The sequence below is a fragment of the Neovison vison genome, chromosome 2 (assembly GCF_020171115.1).
Source record: "Neovison vison isolate M4711 chromosome 2, ASM_NN_V1, whole genome shotgun sequence".
NCBI classification, from domain to species: domain Eukaryota; kingdom Metazoa; phylum Chordata; class Mammalia; order Carnivora; family Mustelidae; genus Neogale; species Neogale vison.
The window spans coordinates 189,966,768-189,983,434 of NC_058092.1; the positions used below are offsets into that span (position 1 = coordinate 189,966,768).

At 37.6% G+C, this 16,667-nt stretch overlaps 1 protein-coding gene across 2 annotated transcripts in view; it reads left to right on the forward strand.

Moving 5' to 3' along the window:
• Positions 1 to 16,667, forward strand: part of LRMDA (leucine rich melanocyte differentiation associated) — a 1,057,234-nt gene that overhangs the window by 1,013,096 nt on the left and 27,471 nt on the right. The gene's annotated exons all lie outside the window — the stretch shown is intronic.

Below are 16,667 nucleotides of genomic sequence, written 5' to 3' on the forward strand. Positions count from 1 at the left end.
GGACCCAGGTATAACTGTAATTTGAGTCCCAGTATCAGTTGAGACCATGAAGTTATGCCAATTGTACAACTCAGCAGAGATGAGAGTTAATGTAGAACCTCTGTTTTTTTTAAATTAATTAATTAATTAATTAATAAAGGTTTTTATTTATTTATTTGACAGAGAGAGAAATCACAAGTAGCCAGAGAGTCAGGCGGGGGTGGGGGAACAGGCCCCCTGCTGAGCAGAGAGCCTGAGGCAGGGCTTAATCTCGGGACCCTGAGATCATGACCTGAGCTGAAGGCAGAAGCTTAACCCACTGAGCCACCCAGGCACCCTAGAACCTCTGTTTTCAAAGCACAAAATCCAATTCTTACCCTTTTTACTTTTTCCATTGTTGAGTTATTTTATTTATTTACTATGTTATCACTATCATTATTATTATTTTAAATCCAAGTTTGAGATATAAGGTATATGGGTATGCTTTTCCTATAACTGTGAGGTTCAGGTTTGTTTTTAGTGGCAGAGGCATAGGGAGCAGTAGCATTTAAAGCCTTATAGGGTTCTAGTGAGTAATCTGTTTCTAAGAGTGCAGACCTCAGCATACCATGTGGTGACTGTTCTTTATAGTAGCAGCATTCACTGGACCCATATACTGCATAGGACTGGCCTTTCCCCTAATTATAGAACAAGGTCCATGCCTGATGGAGAGACAGTCAACGGTCTTAGCTATTTCTTCGTACCTAGCATGAGTCATAAAGTTCATGCTGAAATTGAGATACAAAATAAAATCGGAAGCACAAAAATAGGTCTAGCCTGAGACATATGACCTAAAGCTATTTTAAGGAGACCCCCAATTCCTATTCCTGTTCCTAAATGCCAATATTGAAACTTTGACTTACATTGGTCTTCTAGATTTTAAATCTATAAGAATGGCTAGGTGGGACTCAGCAAATACATCTCAAAGTGGTTGGTAGCTAGCAGGCTTCAATACTGCACACTAGTCAGTAGACAGCAGAGACCATTAGCAAGCCACAAACAAAAGAAGAAAGTTCTCCAGATGATGGTAGTCATCACCTAGACCATCCTGCTCACAGGATCAATTGTCTTGTGGTTGTTCAGCAGAGAGTGGAATCAACCACCCCATACCAAAGTTGGATCCTATTTCAACACTGATGACACCACACATGCTCCAGGAGGGTATGAAGACATTCATTACTCCTATCATGAGACTTTCTGCAGAGAAAGGCAGGCATTCAAGCTGGTCCATTTGGCTTCAGTGAGTGGGCAAATGGCTTTGATTTTTAGTGCAGTTAACAGTTGTGCCAGGGAAATGAGGGCCAAGATTTGCACAACTTGATCTTCCATTTGGTGCCAAGGAAAGAAGCATCTGGGCTCTCTTACCAGCTTGCCCAGAGGTGGAGCAAAAGAGAAAGTGGAGGAATGGGGCATATAAACTGTCAGTAATCAAATATCGAAAATAGAGTCAGATACTTTATTATGCTATTATAAATACTGATGTAATAATTATTCTGGTGCACTCATCTTCATATATGAACAAATGGACTTTCTAGAAATGGTCCTAATTAGCTAGTCTAGAAAGCTATAAATAGAGAGGAAGCTATTGTTCAAGTACAGTTGAATATTGACTACTCCCTCTCTTGGCTCAAGAAGCAGGAGAGTTCTCTGTCTGTAAATCTTCTCATAAATGGAAGTTCATACATTGTGATGCATCCTTCTGGAATGATGATGTTAATTCTGAATATAAAATGGTAGAAGTCTAGGAAACTGAGCTTTCCAATACTTTCCTGAAAATGTCCCAACCTACTAACTGTGCCCATTGGGGACTCTGAGAAATAAGAAATACTATGCTGTGATTGTTGTATCTGTTCCTGTTCTATGTGGCCACCTCACTCATGGCAGAATTTCCATCCATGATTATTAAGTTGGAGACTTAACATAATTTTAAAATATGAGAGTTTATGGAAGGGTTTGTTCTTGCAAGTCCATAGGTCACCTGAATTTCATAGCATCTCTGAATATCTCCTTAAGCTAAATTTCCAGAAGATAAATCTGAAGAACAAATAGTATACCTATCAAAAAAAAATTTTTTTGGAACTTTTATTGATTAATTGTCATTATTTGAGGGCACATTTTTCTTGAATTTAATGCTATCATTCTCATGAACTCAAGTGTCTAGATTTTTTTTAATTTTATTTTTTCAGTGTTCCAAGATTCATTGTTTATGCACCACACCCAGTACTCCATGCAATATGTGCCGCCTTAATACCCACCACCAGGGTCACTCATCCCGCCATCCTTTCCCCTCCAAAACCCTCAATTTCTTTCTCATAGTGCAGTCTCTCATGCTTCGTCTCCCCCACTGATTTACCCCAATTCACTTTTCCTTTCTTTCTTCTAATGTCCTCCATGTTATTCCTTAGGTTATTTTTAAAATAATGAATGCATATTAGAAAGAACGACAGATGCCTTATTTTTAGGTCATGATTGTTAGTACATTTCGGTATCACCTAGAAATGGGAAAAATCACCAACATGGGGGAATTAAGAAAAACATTGAGCTGAAGTCAGGAAAGGAAGCAGGTATTTGCCTCAAGTCTCAATACTGGAATTTGGATATAAAGCCTTAGACCTACCACAAAGTACAGGATATGAACCAAAAGCTCCTTTATTAAGTGTGGATCCTTGAATTTTAATCAAATGATATAAGGTCTATAGCACAGATCCTTGTGTAAGGAAGGCTCATCAGTTTAGGCTTTTCAGATTTCCACAAAATAAGAAAAAGCAAGTATTGATTACATAGTCAGAAATCACCAAACATTACACAAACCTCACTTTAGCGTAAGTGTTAGCAAAGGAGTGTAAACTCCCAATAGAATGTCAGATACTGGAATTTGCAGTCTTGGTAAAACACATTTGTATGAAATCATTTAAGAAATAAAGATGGAATAAAAGAGAAAAAAGTAAGAGACTATAAAAGTAACTGATTTGAAAATTATTCCTTTAAAACTTTTAGTATAAAAATATGATTATGTAGATTTAAAAATCTTTGGCTAGATTAAGTAGATCAGGTCATTGAAGGGAATTATTAGTAAACTAATAAGCAGATCTAAAGATCCTCATACAGAATGCAATACAGTAATTAACAATACAGTAATTAGAAACTTGAGAAGTCAGACGACATGGAGGTTAGAATGAGAGAATTTTCCATTCAGCAAGTCCAAGTTCCAGAGAGAACAGAGAAAAGACAGGAGAGGCAGTGCTTGAAGAGGTGATAGCTGAGAATTCTTCAAAATGATAAAAGACATGAAACTATATAGGAACCAGATGGTAGAGCAAGCAGGATAAATATTTAAAAGCTACAGCTAAACAAAGTTATTAAAACTGCAGAGTATCAGGGCATCTGGGTGTTTCAGTTGGTTAAGCATCCAGCTCTTGATTTTGGCTCAGGTCGTGATCTCAGGGTTGTAAGATTGAGTCCCATGTCAGGTTCCATGCCCAGCTTCCGATTCTCTCTCTCCCTCTGCCTCTTCTAGCCTGTTCTCTCTCTCTCACACTCTCTTTCTCAAAAACAAAGCTAAATAAACAACAAAACAACAACTGCAGAGTACCACCAGAAACAATAGTGTTGGTAAGGATGTAGAGAAAAAGGAACCCTCATCTACTGTTGGTACGAGTGCAAACTTGTGCAGCCACTGGGGAAAGGAGTATGCAGGTTGCTCAAAAATTTAAAAATAGAACTATCCAGTGACCAACAATCACACTACTGGGTATTTACCCAAAGAATACAAAAACACTAATTCAAAGGGATGCATGCATCCATATGCTTATAGCAGCATTATTCATAACAGTCAAGATAAGAAAGCAACCTAAGCATCTATAAATAGATGAATGGATAAAGAAGATGTTACATATATATATATATATATATATATATGTACACACACACAATCTTATATATAAATACATATATATAGGCAATGGAATATTATTCAGCTATAATAAAGGATGAAATCTTGCCATTTATAACGACACAGCTGGAGCTAGAAAATACTATGTGAAACAAAATAAGTCAGAGAAAGACAAACACCATATGACTTTGCTCATATGTAGAATTTAAGAAACAAAACAAATGAGCAAAGGGGGAAAAAATAGAGACAAATCAAGAAACAGACTTAACTACAGAGAACAAACTGTTGGTTACCAGAGGGGTAATGGGTGGAGGAATTGTTGAAATAGGTAATGGGAATTAGGGAGGCACTTGTCCTGATGAGCACTGGGTGATTAAAATAAAAACTTTTTAAAAATGCAGAGTACCGCAAAGAAGTTTTTATAAACAGATAGAAAGTAAATAAAAATCTCCTATCTAGAACTATCTTTAGAATGAAGGCAGAAGACAAATTTCTTAGCCTCAGCATGGAAGCCAGAAAGCAGTGGGATTATATCTTCAGAGTACTGGTAGAAAATAAATATGAAAAAGGAGAAAAAATATATACGAGCCTAGAATCATGTTAGAATTGGAAGGGGAGGTGAACCATGAGAGACTATAGACTCTGAAAAACAATCTGAGGGGTTTGAAGCGGCGGGGGTTGGGAGGTTGGGGAACCAGGTGGTGGGTATTAGAAAGGGCACAGATTGCATGGAGCACTGGGTGTGGTGCAAAAAACAATGAATACTGTTATGCTGAAAATAAATAAATAATTAATTTTAAAAAAAGTGAAACTGTTTTTCAAGAATATATACAAAATAAAGAAGTATTGATATGGACAACATGGGAGGAACTTACTACTCATATAGTCAACTAATAGAACTTCTACAGCAAGTATCTGAGGAGAAAACAAAAGGAAATGATACTGGAAGGAATATTTGAAATAATGTAGAGGACTGATGTTAAATGTGAAAAAAAATGTACTATCATAGCCTCATACCATATAAAGCTAAAGCATAGGAAAAGAATAGAAAAATCTATAAAATAGTCACACATTTCAAAACACTTGTCTCAATTTGTGGTAGGTCAAGCAGACAAAAATAGTAAAGATCTAAAAAATGAATATGATTGAGCTGATTTTAATGGACATATGTAGAACTGTGCACAATTAGAGCATACATATTCTTCTGGAGCATATAGGAACACTTCATAAATTGACAACATCATAAGCTAAAAAGCAAGTTTTAACAAATTTCAAAAACATGGTATCATATGCATATTGTCTGGCCACAATATAATTTTTATTTTGTTTTTAGGCTTTCTAAAATTACCTGAAGCACATTCACAGCCTTCCCAAAAATCTGTGCCAATTTAAACTCTTACCAACAAAGTAGGGTTCTTTTCACTACATGATCCCAAACACTGGATATCATAATTTTTAAAAATATTCAAGTACTTTTAAAATTTTTTTGATAGCTTGTGAGGCTGAACATAGTACTTTGATTGGCTGTTTTTATTTTATGTGATAAACACCTGTTTTTATTGTTTACCCATTTTCCTATGGAGATATCAATAATTTTCATTTGATTTGTAAGAAGCGTTTGCAACCTTAAGGATAGTAACCCCTTGTCATAGATAATAAAAATTATTTTTTTCTATAATTTGGATTTTACTTTTTTATAGTGTTTTAACATGCAGAGGCATTTAACTTTTTACAGGCTAGATCTCACAATATGTCACTTCGTTATTTCTTCCTTTGACTTTATTCCTATCCCTAGAAACTAGAGAACTCCAATCAATTTTTTTCTTTTTTTTTTAAATTTATTTATTTTCAGAAAAACATTATTCATTATTTTTTCACCACACCCAGTGCTCCATGCAAGCCGTGCCCTCTTTAATACCCACCACCTGGTACCCCAACCTCCCACCCTCCCGCCAATCAATTTTTATCGTTGGTATGGTATAGTTAGTTTTGTTACATTTGACTATTTGTCTGGTTAGGATTGCAAATTCATTTTGTTCCTTTAACATTTATTAAACAGCACTTAATTTCCTCACTGATATAAAATGTCAACTGTATCCTTGTCTAAATTCCTTTATAATAGAATCTACTTCTTTGCTTTCTATTTTGTATCATTAATCTCCTTTCCACTTTTTTCCAAGTTCCACGTTGTTAATTATTGTAGCTCTGTTATTTATGGGGTAATGATGATCTCATCACCCACCCCATTCTGCTGCTTTTTCTCTTGTCCTCCACGTTCCTAGACACTTTGTTAAAAATTAAAAACATTATGCATTATCTTGTATTTCAAAACGATCTCAACAATCCTTTTTGATTAACTAAGATGAAGTGCAGAGTCACTTCCTGAAGTAAAAAACTACAAACTTAACCAGTCCTTTTGATATATTATTTTTAATTTCATTTGACCCATGAAAACCTGGAGAGAGCCAAGGAAGGATTCTAAACTAAGAAATACACCTATTAGTTTGGAAAAGGGAAGGTATAGAGGAAATAGTTCACTCTGATAGAACCAAAGTTTTTTTGAAAAATTGTCCAGTGTTATTTCTCTGACATTATTTCTCCAAAGCATCTCATCTACTGTAGCCAGACAGGTCTCTTCATTATTCCTGCTTCAGGCCATGCACATTTCAAATTCCCAGCCTTTGCTGAGAGTATACTTTGCCAAGGATGGATCTGTGTGTGTATATACATATATGGGTTTTTTTTTTCCTCTCTCTTTTTGTGTGTGTGTGTGTGTGTGTGTGTGTGTGTATTAAGATTGTTTCTTTAAGGTATCTTTATTTTTTATTTTTTTTTTTTTTAAGGCCGAACTCTAGCTTCTCCAGCAGGAAGCTTTCTTTCAATTTTCACAGAGCATTTGATAAAGAGAGAAGACATGTTTCGTGCAACTCTAACTCCCTGTTACGAATTGTATATACTTTGTAATAGTATTTTTAACATGAATGCATAGTTGTAACCCTACTGAACTTAGAGTTTTCCAGGCGACTTTAGCAAAGATTCAAGCTGTTCTATGTTGCTTCATTGTATTTATTATTACCATTTTAATGGCCACCTGGTGTTCTATAGAGTTAGTGTACTATTATTTACTTAATCTTTGCTTTACTTTCTGTTCCCTATAACAAAAAGCTCTGCAAAAGTAAAATGATATCTTTGTTGTGTAGTTTTCCTCTCCATGGGGAATTACTTCCTTAGAATAGATATCAAGAATGGGAATTGAGGGGAGGAAAGGTAAGAGCATGTTTAAGCTCCAATATATATATTATCAGATGACTTTCATCCATCAATTTAATTTGTGAGAATTTGGGTACCCCAGCAGCTTTAATTTTACTGGGCATAAATATTTTACTGCTGATTATTTAAGAGAGAGGGGAAAAAAGCATGTTAAACACTTTTGCCCCTAATTCTCTGTAATCATGTATTAGTTACCTTTAATATGTTAATTTTATCTCCCCAAAGAAATTGTAAGGTCCTTGCATGAAAGTAGAGACAGTGATTTTTGTTTATTCTTTATGCCTTACAATATATTTTTAAAAAGTGTAGCAGGCATAATTTTCTTCGGTATTTGCTCTTAACTGATTGAAGCCTTTATAAAATTTCTTTCTGTTCTTCAAATTCAAGTTCAATAATGATAGATGCTTTTGGCCAGAAGCAGATTTTTGCAGACCTATGTCCAAAAATAAACTCTTACCCTAATTATCTCCAGAAATTATACTTATCCTTGAAATCAGTGTTATTTGAAATTTTCAGGACACACGTATTTTGAATTCTTCTAGAACTTCAGGCTTATGTTATTCCAGTTCTCATCCAATTAATTCATAAAGCACAAGCTGTTTAAACACCACCATTTTCAGGGTTTGCCCATAGAAGACCCAAACAAAGAACATGGTCTTGGTTCTCTCAGCACGGATGTCCTGGGATTCTAGAATGTCCCTTAGCTCCAAATGAAAATAAAAGTCAACTGTTGGTAAATATACCCCATGGATGAAAGTTTGCATCTATGCTTGTTTCCCATTTTATTCTAGATCTAGAACAGTGCGGGGAATCTTATAGATGGTCAATAAATATTTGTTGAATAGTTGCGTGAATGAATCTGTGTGCTCAGATTGAACTAAATCAATCACTCTACAAATATTTGTTGAGCTCCTCTGAGGTGCAAAGCCAAATGTACTTACAACTATGAAAATAATAAAATTGACAGGTCCTATACATGGCAGGGCGCTGTCTCTAATGACCTTGAAGTCTCATCCCATGCATTTTTCTGCAATGCATGTGCATTCCTTTTGACACTTACATGTGACATCCACAAGCCAAATAAAACTCCTTAAGCTGCATGTCTATGATGCATGCTGATCCCCCACCCATTTCCCCAAAGGGCCTGGAAAGGAGTTGTGTGCTGTGGATTCTTCTTGTCCCTGGGCTGGGACAAGAAGGGCTCCAGATGGAGGCTTTTGTGGAGGGCTCCCTTTTATCCTTGGTTGTAAGCAGCCTGAGTGGTTATGTTATAAATGAGTCATTTACAGCCTTCTCCCCAAGTCCTTTCATGGACTTTGTTACCAAAGGTTACCAGCGTGCCTGGCGCCTTTGATTTTTGTGGGCGCTGTAGACCAGAGAAAAGAGAGTTGTCGCCTTGGGCATCTGCACGTTGGCTTTCACACGTCCTGCGAATGGGTACCTGCCAGCCCTCTTCCCCAGATGTCATTCTGACCATCGATTTTCGCTGCTCACTATTGCAGTTATTAGCCACAGCGAGGCCAGGGCGCTGAGCTCTCTGCTTTAATTATCCATCCTTATGAAGAAAAATCTCCCTCGTGTGCTTTATTCTCCTCCTGCCCCGACCTGAGTGCACGTGGACTCCTTCTTCCTTGTCTTCCCAAGTGCCTTGTGTGTCGAAGGGCCTTTCACCAGGGTGCTCCTTCCGTTTATGCCTTTAATATGCATTTTGTGTTCTGCCAAGGGGGTCAGGAGGGCACGCGGAGAAGCCAGATGGCTTACCTCTTCCCTCAGGAAACATGTCGCTATTTCGCTGGGCACCTTCCCAACTCAAGGCCGGCTGAGATTCCACTGTTTCGGGAAGGGTTGGTTCAAACGCCACCATCCCTGCTTACAAATCCAAGTTCCTCGGGCTATGCACTTCTCGACTCCATGGCCACTCCGTGGAGTTTTCTGCCAGAAACTGCATTTTAGGAGATAGTAGAATGGGGGAGGGGAGAGAAGGGAGAGATGGGGTGGGGAGCGACCCCTTTTATTGATGGCCTTTGCTCAGACACACATTTCCGTTATTTTAATCCGACTGAAATAAGAAACCGTAATCCATGGATGAGAAGACAGTGGACAAACTCCGTTAAACCTTGAGTACCCTGAGGATGTATGTTTTTCCCCCGTTCCTGGTTTTTAATGTCTCTTCCCTGCTGCTATTTCCCGACTTCAACTTTTGAAAAGCCAAGCAGTTTAACTGGCCAGGCCCGGGGAACTTATTTGTATGCAGCACAAATTTCAGAATCTGTTCTCAGCCTGTGCCGAGTGAAAAATGGCCTGCATTTTCTTGATAGCCCATGTGGTTGTAAAGAATAAATGGCTAATGAATTACAGATGAACATTGACGCAAATTAATCTTCCCGCTGTCCCTGGGTTATATGGCAGCCATTTAAAAGTTTAATCAATACACTAAAGTTGAAAACATGCAGGCACTGCAGTTGTTTGGATGTAATAAACATCAGAGGGAACCGGGAGGTTTGCACTCAGTCCATGTATCATAATGACAGCTATTTATGTTTAATGGACTAAATATTTTTTATTGGAAGGGAGCAAATGTCAGCTTAACTTTGTGAGCCCCGCATTCAACTTTCCTTTGAGGTTGGTGAAAGACGGCTGACGTGTCATTGGAAACGAAATGTTAGGGGGGTGAGGGGGAGCACAACGGAGACAAAGCGAGGATAAGGAGTCGTTGGGAGACGTGATGCCGCGCTCACATTCTGCAGCCATTCGTTAACGAAAACGTAAACTCTGCTGTTTCGAATGTTGCTGTAAAATGGTTTACTAGGAACAACTTTAATGGTTATTAGGGAAAACAAGTGCCCAGATCTGCCAGATATCCCGTTCCGTACAGGCTTTTGTTTGAAAACTCTTTACCGGGTCATATTTGCTGGAGATTTATAATTAGTCCTTTTTCTTAATGTGAGATGTGGGGGAGAAACGGCATGACGACTCTCGGCCCTTGTGTTCCATAGATCTTTCCATTTGAATGGTGTCCAACAACTTTAAATAACCATGTGCTCTCTTTTGGAATACTTATATCTTAATTACTTTCCAAGTCGATATTTTGTAGCACTGCTGAGTGGGGTAGGACCACATTGGCTAAAAGAGAATGGCCTTTGCCAGTAGGGGTACCATCTCGCCAGGCAGAAACAGGCTGATACAAAAGGAGAGAAATAGCTTTGTCTGAACAACAACAAAAAAAAATACAGACACAGTTCAGCTTTGCATTTTTTTTTCCTTCTCCCAAAATAAAATAGACAAAGTATGCAATCCCTGTGGAGCATGGGGTCTTGGAAAATAGCATACACATTATTAAAATAATTAGAAACATTTTACACAATGGAAGAGCGTGTTTTTAATATCCCTTTGGCAGACAGTTGTCTCAGGTTCTCTAGGGTGTCTGCGTCTTCTGAAAAGTCCTCACTTTTAATGCCAGACTGTTGAGGAAAACAGTTTAATACCTATCAAGGTGGGGCTACAGGATGAAGAAAAGGGGCAAAGGGTTAGATAATTAGCTATCTAGTATTCAGACCTGTAAAGATGTAGAATAACACCTGCTTATACATTAAGTTTGTTTTAAATCACAAGAATTTGTTTTCTAATGGAACCTGAGTTTCAGATTAAATCACCTTTAGGTTAGGCAACCAAACTGATAGATTCTCTGGTCCTTTGTCCTACCTTCAGCAAAATGGGGAGACACCTTTTGTTCTGAAGCCTGAAACATCACTGTCTTCTGTAAGGACATCCCACCCATGACATCTCTTGCCCCACTCCCCTTGCAGTCCCTGGACCCTTCTTTATTTTTCTTCCAAGTTCTTCTCATTCTTAGGTGAATGGTTGATCAATTTGTCTATTTAAGCATTCTGTTTTCCCCATGTTAATATCAGATCTATGGTAGGGGGCAGGTGGATGAGAAGTAGGGCGGCAGGAACATAATTTTCTTCCTTGCTCTAGAATCCCAGAGCCTGGCCCACAGTTTCTACAAATAGCAGTTAAGTGAATTTCAGACTATTATTTCTGATTGTCTTTAATAATTCATCTTTTATAACCATTTTGGGGGTTCACCCATTATGATTTCTAGACACTGTGATGGTTGTTTTACAGATAATAGATAATCTTAGCTCTAACCCAAGATGGTAAGAGTTATCTCCATATTACAGAAGCAAAAACTGAGGTCTCAAGGGATTAAAGTAATTATGCACCATCACTGTTAGTGTAGCAATTCCAGAATTTGAATGTGACCTGTCTCTCTTCCACTTATACAATACTCCCAGATTCTGCAGTGCCTCATGTTCTCACTGGTGATTAAAATGTGACTGAGTCACCCCAAGTTTTTATTCTAGTCCGCAACTAGCCAGCTCTCCAAATGGTGGCTAACGGGCAGACGGATTCATACTGTCTCACCCAACCCTCACATCCTGAGGCATAACTATGAAGAATGTTGAACTATTAACTATAAAAAAGTAGGTGTTGGCCATTTGGTGATGGGCAGTGAGTGTGACCCTCAGATACGTGTGTTCCATCATCTGGTGAAACACAAGTGACTCTGGCAAATGGTGAAGAAAATGTATCAGATAAACCCATGTTCAGCTTCAATGGATGACAGAAATCCAGCAGATCGTGACCTAAACATGTGTTTATTTTTCTCTTATAAAAGTAAGGATGGAAGTAGGCAATCCAGGGCTGTTATAGTGGTTGAAAAAAAGAGAGGTCAGTAAGCACCCAGGCTCTTTCTTTCTATTTCACTATCCTTAGCATGAGGATTTCATCTTCATGTTCTCAGAATGGCTGCTATTCCTCTTGGCATCCTTTCAGCTCTCCAGGCAGGATGAAGAAGGAAGGTCTTTTCCTTGCAAGGCATTCACTTTTTATTTGTGGATGGACAGTTTTCTAAAGACATCTGGCTATTTCTCATTTCCCATACCATGTCATTGGGAGGTTGGAAAATCAAGTGTTTTAGTGTTCGTGCTCTTACAGTATAGGAAGATAGGATAAAAGGGGGCCAGTGCACTGTATCTACTATGTAAGATTAATCTTGTTTTTTGTGTTCTTACCAAGAGGCTTGAAATTTTCCTAGATGCCATATATACAGCACCTCAAACCATCTTTATAATGACCTTATTACAGAAGAGTATGTATTCCCATTTCACTAGGAAGTGGTAGAGCTAGAATTTGAAAACCACATTTGTCTAATTCCATTCTGGACATTTTCTCTATTGCCATATTTCTTTAGCTACAATTTTGATTTCATAGTGAAGGATGGTAGGGTTACTCTGAATTGTTCCAGCTTATGATATCTTCTGAATATGCTGTCTTCTGAATTCACTTGACACATTGGGTCTACCTCTTTGATTGTTAAGCATTCGCTGACATGTGCCATTTTTGAGTCTTTTGTATTCAACAATGGTAAGTCCTATGTAAAGTGGTTAAGAAGATAGACTCTGAAGTCTTTCTAGATTCAGATCCTGGCTCCATCAGTTACTACCTATGTAAGCTCACACAAAGTACATAATCTCTTGCTTGTTTCCTTATCTTTAAAATGAAAATAATAGTAGTGCCTTTAGAGTTCATATTTTGAGAGGAGTAAGTGCTTAGTACAGTGTCTGATCCTCAGTAAATGCTGGTTATTACTATCACCATTATTATACACATTTATTGTGTTTCATTTTGTCTACACAAATAGATTAAACTTTGAAAAACCAGAACCATGTTTATTTTCCCCTCTTGATATCCCCAAAAGTTTCCAGGCACATTGGAGAATCTGAATAAAAATTCATACTAGAATTACACTGCATAGGTTGAGGTCCTTGTTCTATTGATTTAACATCTCTGTCTCAGCTTCTAAATCCTAAAATGGGGACATTAGTACTAACTACCTCACGGGGTGATTTTGAAGGTTTAATGAAATAATGCACTTAGAATTTTGGAACGGTGTGTAATAAATAGCAGAAGTTCAGTGTTAGATATAACTATTATAGTCCTCCATAGAATCATCAGTATTCAAACACTATGTTATATGGTATATAATCTAATTGATAATAACTCCAAAAGTAATTTTTATCAGGCCATCTCAGGCACAAGGTTATTAAAAATAACCACATCTGGGCGCCTGGGTGGCTCAGTGGGTTAAGCCGCTGCCTTCGGCTCAGGTCAGGATCTCAGGGTCCTGGGATTGAGTTCCGCATCGGGCTCTCTGCTCAGCGGGGAGCCTGCTTCCTCCTCTCTCTCTTTCTCTGCCTGCCTCTCTGACTACTTGTGATCTCTGTTAAATATATATATAAATAAAAAATACCCACATCTTTCTGGTGAAGCCATACTGAGTACAATCTTTGATCCAGGATATACGGTAGATGTTGGAGATACAAAGATGCATAAAACACTGTAGGAAAAACAACAACAACAAAAAGCATCCCAAAAACAAACACACAAAAAACACTATAGGAAACACAGGTGGTGGTGGGCATGAAGAGTGTTCACCCTCAGTAATGATTAAGTGCGCAAAAAGTAAAACAATCCTGGAATATAATTTCTCCACTTATTAGGGTAGTTAGGATAATCACATAACCATATTTGGTACTATTGAATGGGTTGGATGTATATTGATATGTTTTAGAAAAGTATTTTGGCCCTGTGCATTGAGGCTAGAAAATATTTAGATCATTTGACCTAATAATAATACACTTAGGAATCTGTCCAAAGGAAAGAATCTGAAATGCATAAACAAAGTATATTTGTACATTCACATGTTCACTGTAGTAACGTCCATCACATCAAAATGCAGAAAATAGTCAACATATAACTAGATATGCATGCAAAGTAAATTATGGAAAATTCATAGAATTTGTGATATTATATAGAATTTAAGAGATGTATAAAATAATTTTTAATATGGCAGGCAAATATTTGTGCAACAAAACAAATGAAGAAAGGTATATATAAACTTATCCATGATTATGACATAGGGATAGAAAAATGAAAGGCAAAACATCAAAATGTCAACTGCATTTAGCCCTGGGCAGTGGAATGACACATGATTATTTTTCTTTGCCCTTTATTTATTTATTTTTTTTACAATGAAGTGGTAGATCTAATAAGAAATAACTTAAAAACAAACCTCAAATGATAATATAGTGTTTATGCAAATAGTTCTAGAGGGAAAAGTAGTGATAGTTTGAAAAAGGATTTGCATGAGTTAGGAGTTGTGTTTAGCTACAGCTAACAAACATCCCGAATAGCAATGACTTTAACAGGATACTTTCATAAAACATGAACCCCAGATATAGGCAGTCTGTAGCAGATATGACACCACTGGAGCCCAAGATTCTTTTACTTTTGTTCTACCTTCCAAAAGACCAGCTTCCATCCTCAAGTTTGTTTTATAGTCACAATACTGTTGTATCACCAGCCATTGTTTCCATGTTCAAGAAGCAGGAAAAAAGAAAAGCCCAGGTTATAATGATAGTCCCCCAAGCAAAGAGATTGTGTTTTTTTTTTAAGTAATCCTTTTTTAAATTTTTTTAAATTAATGTTTTATTTTTTATTAACATATAATGTATTATTAGCCCCAGGGGTACAGGTCTGTGAATTGCCAGGTTTACATACTTCACAGCACTCACCATAGCACATACCCTCCCCAATGTCCGTAATCCAGCCTCCTCCCTCTCCCTACTGATCTCTCCCCAGCAACCCTCAGTTTGTTTTGTGAGATTAAGAGTAAGAGATTATGTTTTAACAAGATGTCCCAGAAGCCCTTCATAACATTCCCTTTTATTAAAAAAAAAAAAAAATTCCCTTTTATTTTATGGCCACCATCAATGAGCACATTGCCATCCTCAATACTTAAGGTGTCTGTGTGTAAGATAAAAGGGCAATATGGATACTAGAAGTCGACCTTGTTTCTTGATTTTAATTCCAATTCTGCCACTCAGTAGCAGGTTGATTTTAACAAAGTCTAGCATGTCAGTGCCACCAAGGAAGCCTCAGGAACATAATTCTTTTCTATCCCTTCCTTGATTTTCTCTGGCAGGGAGACTACTTCCCATTGGAACAGATATTTTTAGTAGCATGACAAGTGTTTGGGAGACTATGTCACCTCACATGGAAAACAAGGCACTCGTTTCTGAGACTACCGCTGGTATAGGAGTTTGGGGACTTTTGGAGTTGAGAAGACTTGGTCCAGTAGGTTTGACTTTGTTGGTTGGATTTTCATTATTTTTCCAAAAAAAAGAAAGCCTTTGAAGCCAAGCATAAGGGGTGACTGGCAAAGGGAGGTAAAGAGATAGTTTCCAGGAAGACCAGGAACATCTACCACTTGCCTTCTTTTGAGCTCTTGCTTTGGACCACTAATTGGAGAGGTGCATGGAGGAGGTCTATACATGTCAATAGACAGGCTCCCCAAAACAGAAGACAGAAACTTGGCCATTTAAAGCTCCCCAAAGCCTCTTTTCCAACTTGAATGCAGGAAGCATGTCAGAACAATGGAATTTTATTCTAAGACTGTTCTCTTGCAGTAGATCAGAACCATCAAGTCACATTATATGTGGTGATCTATTTTAAGCACTGAGGGATGCTGAGGAAGACAGAGAAAGAGTGCTATGGGCAAGGATTCTCATGAACTACATTGTACACTATGTTAGTTGGCGCCAGGGAGAACACAAACATGACACCAGGGACTCAGAGACTTGAATTTTCTTTATATCCATGTTATTGGCAATTTGTAGAACAAAGAAAGGGCAAAAATAATACTAGTTATCTCATCAGGTGGTTTAGAGGATCAAGTGATCAGACAATGATGTAAAATGTTCATCAGAGTGCCTACACCTAGAAAGCTCAATAAACTTATCTATGATGATGGTAGTAGAGGAGGAGGAGGAAAAAAGAAGGAAGCCAAGAAGTCTGCTTAAGTGTTGCCCCTTAAAATGTCTTTCAGCTGAAAATTTACATTAACAAGGAAGACGCTTTGTATTTATAACTGGAAACTTATCGATAAATCCCCAAAGTCTCAAACTCGTTTGCATTCTTCTTTGACTCATCATTCCCTAAAATGATCTGTGTGATAATAGAAGAAGTACTGAACAGAAGAACTCAAAGCCAACCATAGCTTTTTCCTATAATTATCTTTTTGAACACATTTTTTGAGTCTTTCCAAATCTTACTTGCTTCATCTGTGGACTAGGGGTAATATAACCTAATCATTGGTGATAGGGATTAAATGAGTGATGATTTTTAAAGCACCTAGTACAGTCACTTGCACATAGATTGAATGAGTAACTGATGCTGTGACAGGCTATGGATGTGCCATGTTCCTGGGGGACAATCTGCCTCCATCTCCAGGGACATGCCTGATGCAGAAGGCAGTTCTAGCAAAAGAAAACTCAAAACTGAGAACTTTTATTATGTTAGTAGTTAGATGGTCTAAGGACTTACTACATTCAGGGGCAGAAATTGTGTTATGTCTTTCCTG